Raw genomic sequence first — 14,317 nt, forward strand, 5'->3', positions numbered from 1 at the left:
GGCAACTGGTGATGCATTTCAAATTGGTTGGCTGACAGCCAACTGGGGCTGACTTCCACTGGACCAGGTGAATGAGGTCACAGGGGCTATATAGGTTGTGGGGGGGAAGGAGGCTCTTCTCTTCAGCCATGAGGTGAAGCAGCAGCAAAGCAGGGGAGACAGATTTCATAGACATCAGGGCTGGAAGGGACCTCGGGAGATCATCGAGTCCAGCCCCCTGCCCAAAGGGCAGGAAGTCAGCTGGGGTCATAGGATCCCAGCAAGATAAGCATCCAATTTACTCTTGAAGGTGTTCAATGTAGGTGCTTGAACCACCTCCGCTGGCAGACTGTTCCAGACCTTGGGGGCTCGGACAGTAAAGAAATTCTTCCTTATGTCCAGCCTGAAATGGTCTTGCAGGAGTTTGTGACCGTTCGACCTCGTCATCCCTTGGGGCGCTCTGGTGAACAAACGTTCCCCCAGATCCTGGTGGTCACCCCTGATAAACTTATAGGTGGCCATCAGATCACCCCTGAGCCTGCGCTTTTCCAGGCTAAAGAGTCCCATGTCCCTCAGCCTGTCATCGTAAGATCCGTTTTCCTGACCTCTGATCATGCGCGTGGCTCTCCTCTGGACTCTCTCAAGCTTCTCCACATCCTTTTTGAATTGTGGAGCCCAAAACTGGACGCAGTACTCCAGCTGCGGCCTCACCAAGGCCGAGTACAAGGGGAGAATGACGTCCCGGGATTTGCTCGAGAAGCATCTATGGATGCACGCCAGCGTTTTGGTCGCTTTATTAGCCTCAGCATCGCATTGCAGGCTCAGTTCATCTTGTGGTCAGTGATGACCCCCAAGTCTCTTTCTTCTGTAGTGCTAACCAACGTAGCACTGCCGAGCCTATAAGGATGCTGCAGGTTTTTCCTCCCAAGGTGGAGAACCTTGCATTTTTCGGTGTTAAACACCATCAGGTTCCTGTCCGCCCATTTGCTGAGCTTGTCCAGGTCAGCCTGGATCACCCGCCTGTCCTCTGGCGTGGATGCTTTGCCCCAAAGTTTGGTGTCATCGGCAAACTTGGCCAGTCCACTCCTGACTCCAATGTCCACATCGTTAATGAAGATGTTGAACAGGATGGGTCCCAGGACAGAGACTTGAGGGACCCCACTGGTCACAGGGCACCACGATGAGTGACTGCCATCAATCACAACCCTCTGGGTCCAACCACGGAGCCAATTTCCCAGCCAGCGGATTGTGGTGGAGCCAAGGCCACAACTGGCCAGTTTGGCCAAGAGGTGATCGTGGGATACCAGCTCGAAGGCTTTTTTGAAGTCAAGATATATGACATCAATCTCTTCTCCCCTGTCCAGGTGATAGGTCACCTGGTCATAGAAGGAAATGAGATTGGTCAAACAAGACCTATCCGCAACAAACCTGTGCTGGCTATCCCTTAGGATGTTAGCCTGGGCCAGTCCCTCAAGGATGGCCTTCTTAATAAACTTTTCTAGGATCTTCCCCAGGATAGAAGTCAGGCTAATGGGCCTGTAGTTAGCCGGATCCACTCTCCTCCCTTTCTCGAAGATCGGCAACACATTGGCCTTCTTCCAGTCTTCGGGCACTACACCAGAGCGCCAGGAGTTTTCAAAGATCCGTGCCAGGGGCTGGGCTATGACGCTCGCCAGCTCCTTGAGTACCCTGGGGTGCAGATTGTCAGGGCTGGCTGACTTGAAGGTATCCAGCTTCTCAAGGTGTTCCTTCATGAGGTCAGCATTTATGGAGGGTAGGGGATCCCCATCACCCGGATCTCTCTGTCCCATAGCAGGCATGGGCGTCCCATGGGACTGATGAAAGACTGATGCAAAGTACCTATTTAATAGGTTGGCTTTTTCCTGGGCGTCAGTTGTCAGTTGCCCCATCTGGTTTAGCAGGGGTCCGACATTGCCCTTGCTTTTCCTCCGGCTCCCCACATACCTGAAAAAGGACTTTTTGTTGTCCTTGATGCCTGAAGCTAGTTGGAGTTCAGTTGCAGCCTTGGCTTTCCTGGTCTGATCCCTGCAGGACCGGACCAGTGCAGAATAATTCTCCTTGGAGGTGAATCCCATCCTCCATCCTTTGTAGGCTTTCCTTTTTAGCCGCAGGAGGTCCGCTAGGTCCCTAGAGAGCCAGGGGGGCTGCTGTGCCTTCTTGCTGCCTTTCCTCCATGTTGGAATAGATTTAGCTTGTGCATTGAGGATCGCTTCCTTGAGAAGCAACCACTCTTCTTGAACTCCCATCTCCCTGGGGTCATGGTCCCCGAGGGCCTGACCGACTAGCCTCTTGAGCTTGTCAAAGTCGGCTTTTCTGAAGTCAAGGACTTCTGTGTTGCTGACTGACTTGCCAGCTTTACGGCGGATGGTGAAGGTGATCAGCTCGTGGTCGCTGTCACCCAGCTTCCCATCAATCACTAGGTTGCCGATTAGGTCGTCCCCCGTAGCCAGTACCAGGTCAAGCAGTGCTTTGCCTCTCGTTGGCCCATAGACTTCTTGAGTCAGGTAGAGGTCATCCACGCACGAGAGAAAGCTTTGCGACCGCTCGGATTTTGCTGAGTGATCTTCCCAGGAGATGTCCGGGTAATTGAAGTCACCCATGACAACCAAGGTCCTGGAGCAAGCGGCCTCAGTCAGTTCCTGGGCAAACTGCTGGTCAATCTCAGGACTTTGAGTGGGAGATCTGTAGTAGACTCCCACCGTTGTGTCCCCTGTGCCATTTTTCCCACGAATTTTTACCCAGAGGGTCTCTAGCTGTCCATGCCGGTCGCCAACATCAGAGAAGCCTTACCATCTGGACCTAGCTCTCTCTCTCACCCCAAGACTCCAGAGGGGAAACTGGAGAACTCTGGAAGATGTTTGTGAGTAAGCTACTCAATCGGATTAGATATTTAGCTGGCAGTAACTCAGATGCGTAATCAAAAGGCTACCTCAGCCACACTGTTTGCTCTTTAGGATTTCTAAGATATTGCTCAGTCCTGTACCCTAGTTTCTCCTCGCCTTCATAATCAATAAAGTTCTCCTTTTTGACTGGTGTGGGAGACTTATTGAGGGGTGGGTCTAAATTATGCCTAAGAGACCCCTTGGGTCTAAATTATGCCTAAGAGACCCCTTAGGTCTTTGCTTTTTGCCCCCTGACTTGGGGAAGTGCCCCAAGTGCCTGTACCGGGTCAAGTACCCGTCAGACTATTAGGCCTGTGTTTCCCTGAGGACACAGGGCTGAGACAGACTAGCGAGTGTGCTCTGGAAGAGGGGTCGGCCAAGCATAAGGCACCCCTAGGGAGGCATTCGGAGTCTGGAAGGTGGTCAGGTGCAGGGAGGTGGGCGGCTCAATGCAGGAGCACCCCCAACTGGCCCGCCACATCCTCCACCCCAGACTTTTCAGCCTGAGGCTTCAGATACTTCCAGATCCATCGGCAGGTATCCTACGTGCAGGCCCAACCCCGGAGGCTTGGGGTTTGGATGCCCCTGAGTCTTATTTACCCTCAGCCAATGGCCGCAGGAGCAAGCTAGGGAGGAGTCCTTCATTTCCATAAAGTAGGTAGGTAGCTGAGATCTTCCCACTGGAAGCTGGCCAGTGGGAGGCTATAAAACTCGAAGGGCATGGATATTTGGTTTGCATAGTGTATGATTGCTTTTTCCAGCAAGCACAATTGTTTTGAGTTTCCAAGTGGGAAGCTTCCTATTTAAGAGCTGGGGGTGTGCACTTGCAAAGTGTGTGTGTACACAGACGATGCAGACACACTGCCCACCCCTGTGCACGTGACCCCGTGACTCATCCTGTGCTACCCCACCCGGTCAGTGCCATGGACGTGAACCTGCAGTTCTGGAGCACGCGGAGCCAGGTGCAGGTGGGGCAGCTGTCAGGAGTGGAGGGAGGGAGGGACTTCCCCAGCCATGTGGCTGCAAGATGACCCTGCTGGGAGGAAGAGCCACCCAGGTCCCTGGCTCTGTCCCATGCACAGAAAAACACAAAGGCTAAAGCTGCGTTGTGCTGTCTTGTGCTGCCTCTTTGTCATTGCCACTTGTTGGGGAACCCTCCTGTGTCCCTGTGATCAAGTCCTTGCAGGACGGCACCCTGCCCCTTGGGATTGATATGCCAGTCTCTGTCCCATATGCCAATCTTCCAAGCGTGCTCTTGGCTTCTCCCTAGCTCTCCCCTGCGGTATGGCTGAGGGCAGGCAAAACTTGGGGGCATCCGGTTCCTCTGGGCTTGGGCCTGCATGTGGGATGCCCGCCAAAGACATTGGAGATATCTGGAGCCCCTGATGGGGGTGGAGGATGTTTGCTGGTTGTAGGGCCACTTGTGGTTCTGGACTGACTCATGGATTTGGACTTGATTTGCCTGAGTTGGCTTGGAAGGCAAAAAATTTCTTTAAAAAAATAAATGTTCCTTACACTTTTTTTATCATGACACGTTCAAGTAAACCTCTCCTTATCTTGTTGTTAGGCTCAGAGTTGTATCACAGCTTTCCTGCCTTGAGGTCTTGGGAAAATGTTCAGGCTTCTCCCTCATGTAAGCACAGGTCTCCCTTGCTTTATGCGGGTTCTATGTGAATTTGCTCTTATGTAATGACCCTTTTTTACCATAAGTGCATTATGTGCAAGGTAAATTCACTCTTATGTGATTGGTGCGGTGGAAGGCTGCAGTCTGCTGCTTTGTGTGGTGCACTGTAGGAGTGACGTGCACTAAAATATAGTCGATCTGCTCCTCACTTGTTGTCTGCAACATGTGCTTCTGTACATCCCCATTATGATAGTGCCTTGTGCTTGTGTGCACTGTCTGCTGTTGGTGGGTACCAAAATTGTCTTGTAAAACTTGTAGAAATGGGACTGGGGATCAGTACAACTGAGGTTTTGGAACTTATCCCTATTTGTTACATTGTAAAGTGGGTTTCCTTTCAGCAAATTCAAGTTATGCATGTACACATAAGGAACACATGCACAGCATAAAGCGAGGGAAACCTGTATTTTGAAAGCACCATCAGTGCTGTTCCCCCAACAAGTCTCTTCCTGTCAGTCTTTTTTCCAAAGTTTCTGTCACCGGATGGAAGTTCTGGACCCTTTTGTCTTGCTGAGTGTCACAGGCGGCAGCAGAGGGTTCAGGATTGAGAGGGTGGTTGGGAGTAAAAGGCAAGAAAGGTTTATTGACTTAACAAAAAAACCCACAACTATGCGTAGTAACAAAGCAATAATGACAGACAATAACAATTGGTGATGGCAACCTAGCAGCAGTCCCCTCTGATGCCTGATGTATGACAAGTTCCTCTTCTATAAAGTTCAGTGAAGTCAGGTGTCCCCGATCTGTGCTGTCTGAGGGGTACTGGGAAGGACTTTGCTATTCAGTCCTTGGGCTCCTCAAGATCCACAGGTCTACCAAATCCAGGTCAGCAAATCAGTAGCTTCTCTCACACTGCTGCATCTTCCTTCTAATGATTTCTGGATGTGCTAGCCAATTTATAACTTCTGAGCTATGCTGATAACTTACAGCTATTCAGATTCTCCCACTACAAACTTTCCTTAGTACTGACCAATAGCAGTACAAGCCTTTGCATTTTTCTGATAAGGTTAATTTTGACTATGCCACAAGGCCTACTGCTACTTCTACAAGGCCTTGTTAAATTTACCAGGGCTCATTACATACAAGGCCTCACTAAGCTTTGACTTTAATTAGGCTCTTAGCGGCAACATACAGCTTACAATATCTAAACAAACAACAAAAACACCTGCTCTAATACCCACAAAGTGCTCAGCAAGCATCTTTATCACACGGACATAATTTTCAGCTGTCATACTGAGCTCCACAGTAAGTGCCCGGGTGGCACCACAGTGTTGCGTGTGGCATGTGCCGGGGGACCCAGTCTCAGGGAAGCCCAGCTGGGGTGACTAGGGAGGTCTAGGGCAGTGCTTCTCAACCTATGTACCAGGACCTGTTTGTAAACTTTGAGGGCCAGTCTCTGCCAGTGCCCCTCACTCCCAATCTGCTGCCCCCCAGCCCCTGTCTCCCAGCATATGGGGCAAGGGGTGGTTGTGTAGGCTATTTGGAGCAGCCTCTTGCAGGCTGGAGCTCTGCCAACCAACCAGGGAAAACACAGTTTCCCCACATTTTTCTCCTTTAAATGTGAATCCGTTTGTCAAGTTTGGTCAGGACCTTTTCATATATTCTTGCGACTCACTTCTGTGTCATGACTCACGGGTTAAGAAATGCTGGACTAGAGCATGTACCCAGATTCTAGGAAGAGCGAGGCCTGGCCTGCAAAGTGAACGCCTTCTCTTTTCTTTGAAATAGCAACAGCTGGGATTTTCCCTTGTATTTGTGTGTGGTCTTCTGTGGCTCCTTCTATCAAAAGTCCTATGTAAAAGTACCCTGTTCCTTCCCACATTTTTTTGTGTCTAGTATTAAGTGGCTTTCCGTGGGAGCAGGCTAGGCCATCTTGGCCAAGCAGGCTTGGTCATCTGCAGATTGCTGGCTGCTTTAAAGTTTCTTGAAATTTGTGAATTGAGGCGCCAGGAAATTGAGGGGGTAATGGTACTGCTCCATGCCAGGCAGACTGTGGAAAAGTGCATGGGCAGCATCCATACATCTCTGCAGTTTACTTTTGCTTGGGACATATCAAAATAATCTCAGCCTTTTCCTGGCTCTGGCACTGCCTGGAGTCTCTGCAGTGTTTTCTGCAGCCTTCCCCCTGGCATGTTCCTCCCACTCTAGTCCTGACCTGCTTCTGAAGCAGTGGCATGCTTTCCACAGTGCCTCTGAGGAAGGGGCTACTTTCACTCACCTGGGACCTGAGGACCTGGGACCAGAGAAGTGTGCACATGGAGGGGCACACATTTCCTGTGGTATAAAAAGTAGACTGCTGCTTTTTGCCCCAGGGCATGCCCCTCCTAGCGCACGGCACATTGGCCTGAGTGGTGTTGGGGAGGCTGGAGCCAGCATCTATGGTTAGGGCCATATCTTCCAATATTTATGTGTGCAATCCAATTCTCCAGGCATGCACACGGGCGCGTGCGCGCGCGCGCACACACACACACACACACACACACACACACACACACTGCTGTTACTCTCAGGATTACCAGGGGGCCTCCCAGAACAGCAGAAGCACCACCAGTCCAGCCACATGGAGCCTGGCTAGAAGCCACAGCCACGCTCTGGCTGCCCAGGCTCTACTTCTGGTGGCACACGCTACTGTGGTGTCCTTTACCCGCTTTTTTTTTGACACTGGGATCTCCCAGCGTCAAATTTTAGTGCCACACTGCAAATTAGCAGTGTAGCGAATGGGTGCACGTGCACTACACGTGTTTTGGGGCACCTCAGATAACACATGCATGCTCATTGGGATGCACCGTTAGTTGTATAGGGTTTGTTGTTTTTTTTTTATGGTACATCCCAAGGCAGGCATATTGGTTTGAGTATGACCCCGGTGAGTGGATCCTCAGGTGGCATAGATCACTGAAGCTTCATGGAAGCCGATGATTTTTTTGTCGCTGGAGACCAGGTCTGATAAATTACATACACGAGCCATCTTTAATCCTGAGAGTAACAGCAGTGTGTGTGTGTGTGTGTGTGTGTGTGTGGGCGCGCACGCGCCCGTGTGCGTGCCTGGAGAATTGGATTGCACACATAAATATTGGAAGATATGGCCCTAACCACTTTCTCCTTTAGCTTGAAATGTCTCTTGGTGTGTAGAACTTCTTGAGCTTGCACTCAAAATCATGTTTAGTGAGATTAAATATATTTACTCTTTTTAAATGTTAGGGTCTATTTACAGATCTTCAGATATAATTAAACACCTTTATACCTGGGTTTTTATATAGGTGCTATTGCAGCTGACTAATGTGGTAGAAGACTATTTCCCCCTGGTTTACTGGTTCAGCTTTGGTACAGTTTCATGGGAGATGATTGGAAGGAAACATTGCAGGCCTTTATAGCTGGAGTTTTTGTTTCTTCTAAATACTGTTTTAGTTACTTTTAAGAGAAAACCACACCAAAATAACAAAAAATCCTAAGGCATGAAACACAAAACAATCCCTCAGACAGAAACAAATCCCGTGAAATACTTTGAATATGACCAAAGAACTGTACATATATGAAGTTTTCTTGAGACTCCTGTGGTTACCATTAACTGCCAAGTGCACATACATGCACAAACAGATTATAGAAAAAACAACAGTAAAACGGTCTAGTGCGTCATACCAACCCTGGAGTTCCACTACCAGTTTAGGAGCCTCTTAAGTAATATACAGTGTTGCAAATAAAGAGAAATGTTCTCCCCAAAAAAGTAAAGTTATGAATGGTTTGAAAACAGAGCATTTAAAATCTGAGTAAAATAGGAACTGTGCTCCTTTTCATAAAAATGATACATTTTTTTCATAGATAAAATGGTCAAACCAATTCTAAAGTGAAGATCTGAAATCCAAAGCTTATTAAAATTAAAATGCAAAAAAATCTAATAATGTGATGACCTGTATTTGATTGGATGACAAGGTTATGTTGCATATTATTTTTAAAAAATAGACATTTGGTCACTTGTGAGGAAACTTGTTCATTTGGCATGTGCCAATTAAAATCTGTAACTTTAGGTATGAAAATAGCTTCATGAAATTCAGGGCGACTGATCACATGTGTAAAGATGAGCATGTGGAAAGCATGGCAAGATTAGTAGGTAACTCAAGGAATCTGATAAATCTGGAGGAGGGGAAGGTCAACAGTTCATGTGTGCATCTACTGAACTGGTGTGGGACAGACTTGTGTGGACATGATACTGCAATTTGATATTTATCTACAAGTCTCAGCCCAGAAAGTCTGTTGCAGAAGAATTATTGGAAACAAAAATTATTAGAAGGGAATGACTAATTTTGATTTCTGTTGTTTTATTCTAAATAAAGGAAAATGTAAAACTATCCAGAAAGACGTTAATTACTGAAGGAGTGACTCCTATAGAGCTCAGCGAGGACAAAGAGGTATTTACAATATTTTTTTTTTTTTTTTTTTAGAAAACAGGCAACATGCTTATGAATAAAATATTGTATTTACTCACATACCCCATGCACCTTTCCACCCAGAATTGGCCTCCGGAAATTGGGGCATGTGTCTTAAGTAGGGAAACTGATTGTTTTTCTCTTTGCTGGACTAAAAGAGGGTGGAAAAGAGCAAGTGGACACTGATTTATGGCTCCCACTTCTTCCTGGAGCTGCAAATAGCAGGGGCAGAATCAAGCATCACCCCCCTCGCAGCTCTTGGTGAAGCAGTAGCTTTTGGCTGAAGAGCTTCTGAGTTGACTGAGGGCGAATGAGCTGCTACTTCTAGTCTGTAATATCTTAATGAGGCTTATAACATTTTCTTATATAAAGAACTATTTATAGTAAGACAGTATCAGTCCTACTACTGCCCAGGTAAGTGACTGGGGCCTCACTTTTTTGGTGTCCTGCCATGCCAGTTTTTCATGTTTTGCCCAGACTTAGTGACCAACCATCCAGTTTTTCCTGGGACAGTCCCAGGTTTTGGAGGCCAGTTCCAGGCATGGAGTGCAGATTAAAACAAATGTCCTGGGCATGGGGTGCAGTCCACTGGGGAAGGGAAGCAGCCTGGTGCCCCAGGAAGGTGGCCAGGCAGGCTGCCGGTTGCAGCATACCACTCTGCCTCCACCTCTGCCTCTCCCTGCAGCAGGCCGCTGACTTGGGTGGTGGGAAAGGGTGATGGAGCGAGGATAGTGTCTTGGAGGGCCTGTATTTCCAGCTCGGATGGAAGATCATCCTACCGAGACTGTTCCCTGGGATGCCACACTTCCTGGACACTGTCTGCTTCCAGGAAGACTCTTATGCTACACAGCTGTCCATGACTGGGCATTTTTTTTCCTCCTCTAGTTTCTGCCTTCCACAAACAAGGTTTGTGTTTTATTTGTGGGTATGTGGTATTAGGAAAACTGGGTAGGTGCTTATGATGCAGTTGGGACAAAAAGAGAGGAATGCTGTGCACAGCTTTCAAAATGTGCCTTACCATGCAGATTTTTCGTTCCTGGAGAAGCTGGTAGGAATATTCCCGTGGTAACTGCTGAAATTTAATTCTGGATTCTGCTTCCATTGCCAAGAAAAGGATTGTTTGCTTGTGCATCGATTCTCTTAAAAAAACAAAACTTCCAGAAAATCATAGGGCACAATCCTCTTTATTTGCCTAACACATTTTACTCCAGCTCCAGCTAAGGCTGCACCTTTCCATCTGTTGATACAGACCATGCCAAGCCTCCACAATGTATGTGAAGTCAGTGGGGGGGCATCTGCATGCGGGTTGCAAATGAGCTCGGTCTGTCAGTCAGCCAGGTCTCGCAGGCAAAGCAGTGGTGGGCTCAGTCAGAGCTTGGATGAGAAACCTCTTTGTCAAATGAAACCTTCTGCAAGAAGTAGCACTGAAACAGTGATTCATTTGGTGCACTCCTTCCTTTAGGTTCAGTACTGACGCAGATGCACCAGCCTGGGGTTGGGTAGCCCTGTGCTTCTACTTGTTTTTGAAACGAGCTGTAAAATGATACTGTGACCAGTTGTAGTTAAGATTTTTGTGGCCCTTTTGTGAATGATCAGGATGTTTAGGTTCCTGGCCAAAGTAAGAGCTGGTTCTGTTCCATCTCAAAATGTCTCTCCTTGTTTCAGCTGCCTCGTTTGTGGTATGCTAGAAGAAAACAGAACAAGAATTGAACACGAAGTCAGGGCAAAAAGGGCCAAATCCTATTCTCTCTCTGACATACCTAAGCAAGATCCTATTCTGCTGCGCCCAAAGTCCCTTCAAAAATGTTCATGCAAGGCTGAGTCCTTTTCCTTGCTGCTTCATGTGACTCAGGCCTCTACCTAAGATGAAGGTGCAGTACAAAACGTTTTTTCAGGAACTCAAGCAAGGTAGAATAAGGCCACACACGCTTGAAAGTCTGAGTGCCATCTAGATGGTACAATCAGATATATTACATATTCAATTGAAACTACGGGGAAGCTTTAGGGAGAACATAATCAACACATACACAGATACATGCGCATCCAGCTCTGTATCAGCTGTGGCCAAACTGTGGCTTCTAGAAAGTTTAAAGGAGGGTCCTAGAGAAAGTAATTTAATGCCAAATAATTATTGAACTGGGGCACTGTGCACTGGCTCCGAGGCATGTGCATCTCAACAGTGTTGGGTTTTACAGCTGTGTCAGGATTTTGGCTTGTTCCTAAAAGGGTTGCATACGTGCTCTATATAAATGCTGTTGTTGTTGTCTATAGGTATCTATATATCGATATAGATATATAAAATAAACTTGGAAACAAGGCTGCCTCTTCTGAAACATTATGTCTAATCTTTTACTTTATTTTAGGTAAAGAAAGCCTTGAAGCTAAGTCTGGTAAGCTGATAAAAAGAACTTCAGGAACTTACTTGCTAATTTCCTTATCCTTTAGACTGGTAAAGATGTCCTAATCTTCCATTTTTGTCTTTTTTCTTTCAAGTCCTCCGTGCATCCTGATTCCGGTGATGTAATTACGTTTCTATTTAGACCACTGGGTAATTGCCACAACAGAAGTTTATTGCACAATTATTCTGGGTTTTAGCAAAAAAGCTTTTCTGAGTAACAGTGATGCTTCGATAGTTACAAAAAAAAGGAGGCCAGTGTTACTCCTGTTGGTTTTGTCTTAATTTCAGACTATTCCCATCATCCTCTAAAGAAAACTTAGGCATTTTACGTAAGTTGTTTCCTCTGAATAGCATCTACGCTTGGGCATCCCTAGGTGGAAATGTACTGACTGGATTGCTGGTTTTTGGCACCATGAGGCCCATACCTAGATCCCATTACACATAAAATCATCCGTCATGGCGTGCTGGGTTTTCTCTTAATCCACACAGCTCCTGAATGAAATGAGGTGCTATGCTGAAGACTCGTTGGGGTCCATCCTGCTGGGTAAGATCTGGTTGGGATCCTGAAATATGGGGGCCAAGACAGCATAGAGACTAATTCAGGCACAAATATGCTCTCTTGAAGACTGCTTATTTGTTACCTCCTGTGGCCTCTCGCTTTCCTTACACAAACCTTGTTGTCACTCCTGTCCTTTGGGAAAGGTGAAGTCCCTTATGTTTCTTCCCATTAGCTCTGTTGATGTGGACTTTTGCAAGAGTTGTCTTTATGAGCTGAGAGTGAATGCTATTTCAGTGATGTTTCTACCTCTGGCATAGGGGTTGAAAGACAAAGGTAAAAGTACCTTAATTCAAGCCTTAGCTGTCATTTGCTTTCCTGCGGGTTAGTAGTGTACACCTGCCTTTTCTCCCCCACGCTTCCCCACCCGGCCCCTACAGCCACTAGATTAGCCACACTATGAAACTTTTTTTAGTAGCATTAACTATTCTGTCTCTTTTCTTTTTTTAGTCCTCCTGCCTATAACTTTTCTACCGGTGAGTAATGATTGGAGATTGCAGCATGCTTATGTGGATATGTGGAAAACCTAAGTTTTCCAAGGTATTGAGTGATTTTCCTGATTTGGGTGCCCAACATGAGGTCCCTTTAAAAAAGTTTAGTTTTTAGAAAGTTCTGGAAATTGCGTTCCTTAAAGTGTTGGGTTGGACACCAAAATCACCAGATAGACCTGAATGCTTTTCACACACAAAGGCAAGCCTTGGAAATCTATGATACATTTAGATCAAGGGCAGACTTTTCTGTGATAGACTCAGAATAGCTGCCTTAAGTTTGAAGGGAACAAAGTCCTCATGTTCTGCTGCTCAGAACCACAGTCTTTATCTTCTTTGTCCATAAATAGTGTGAATGCAAGGGAAACAAGCAGGGGCAAATAATGGGAAAATAACTCTAATGATAATGGTCCAGAGCTGTAATTCATGTGACAGGGAAATGTGCATAAAGAATCAGAAGTCAGGCTGTCAAAACTTTTAGAGTTCAACTAAATGAAATGACATTAAGATATTTAGCCAGGTGTTCAGATTATTGCACGAATCTGTGGTACTGTTAAAAAGTTTGGGTCAAAACTTTCATAGCTCTTACACTATGAACTACAGTGAAACTGGTGGAAGCAGTCTTTTGTAATACACAAGTTCATACCTTTGTAAGGAAAAGAAGATTTAGTGCCAGCATAAGCAACAAGTTGTGTAATCCACTGGTAAATATGTGTTACACACCCCCTCCCTCTCTCATTGTGAGATTGGACTGTACTTTCTTGCTAGTGGCCATCATTTGATCAACACAAAGAGCATTTACAACGAAAATGAGCTAGCCTCTTTAGCCAAGGACTGCATAAAAGCCATTGCCATGAATGACTGGTGCCTCCTGATTCTGGGGGGGGGCACTCGCAGAAGATGCTGACGGTGGCGGCCCTGTAAGGGGGGCACCAGCCCCGTCAGTGTCAGCCATCAGTGGGGGCACCGGCCCCGTCAGGGGGGCTATGTGCACTCCCATGCACCCCTACCAGTCGCCTATGGCCATTGCCTTTGTAGGTCAGGCACAGGGGGAGCCATATAATACACACTGACCACTGTGGGTTCCAGTTGTACCACTTACGAGGCAAGTTCAGGTGTGGCATCTAAAATGGTACACCTGGAAAGTAATTAATAAAAGGAGCAGGCCTGGAATCAAGTTAAATCAAGCTTTTATAGCTTCCAACTAAGACTGCAGCATTTTGATCTTCATCTTGTTCTTTGTCCTGGATATTTCTACTTAACTTTTGTTGTTGTTTTTTTTTTTTAGCGCCAGGACTCTGGGGCTGGGTGGGGCAGCCATTGACAAGGCTGGGAGAGTGGGCGGGGGAAGGGGCCTGTTTGATTCAGAGATTCAGCCAATTTGGCGGCAGCCAAATCTCCAAATCAAATTCGGACAAATAGATTTGGGACAGTGACTTGAATCACCGAATCGAATTACTGCCCCCCGAATCAGCTGAATCCGAATCGAATACTAGCCACTGTACAAGGGCCTACTTGCAATATCTTAACAAAAGTGTGAGGAGGTGGCTATGGCTATACACAGGACCTTGATTGTCACCTAATGCCCTTGTATGTGAGATTTAAATTTAAATGGAGGGAGAAAATAGAATACGGTTTTCCTCAGCAGAGGATTTTCTTGTACATTGACAGCTCTATTTGATAGATTTCCTGTAGACAATAACATAACTTAATCATCTTAGGAAGAAAAAGAAATAGAAGCAATAGCAGAACGAGCTGTTCTATCCAAAGTGTGCCGAGAGTTATTGATATGACAATGTATAGGTTTGTAAGATCAAGTAGCTCATTTTAGACCAGTTCATTCAACAGGGATCAATTAGCTGTACTGTCTAGGGAGAGGGATTTTTATATCTAT

The sequence above is a fragment of the Crocodylus siamensis genome, chromosome 7, assembly GCF_052110815.1.
Source record: "Crocodylus siamensis isolate JL-2025a chromosome 7, ASM5211081v1, whole genome shotgun sequence".
In the NCBI taxonomy this organism is placed as follows: Eukaryota; Metazoa; Chordata; order Crocodylia; family Crocodylidae; genus Crocodylus; species Crocodylus siamensis.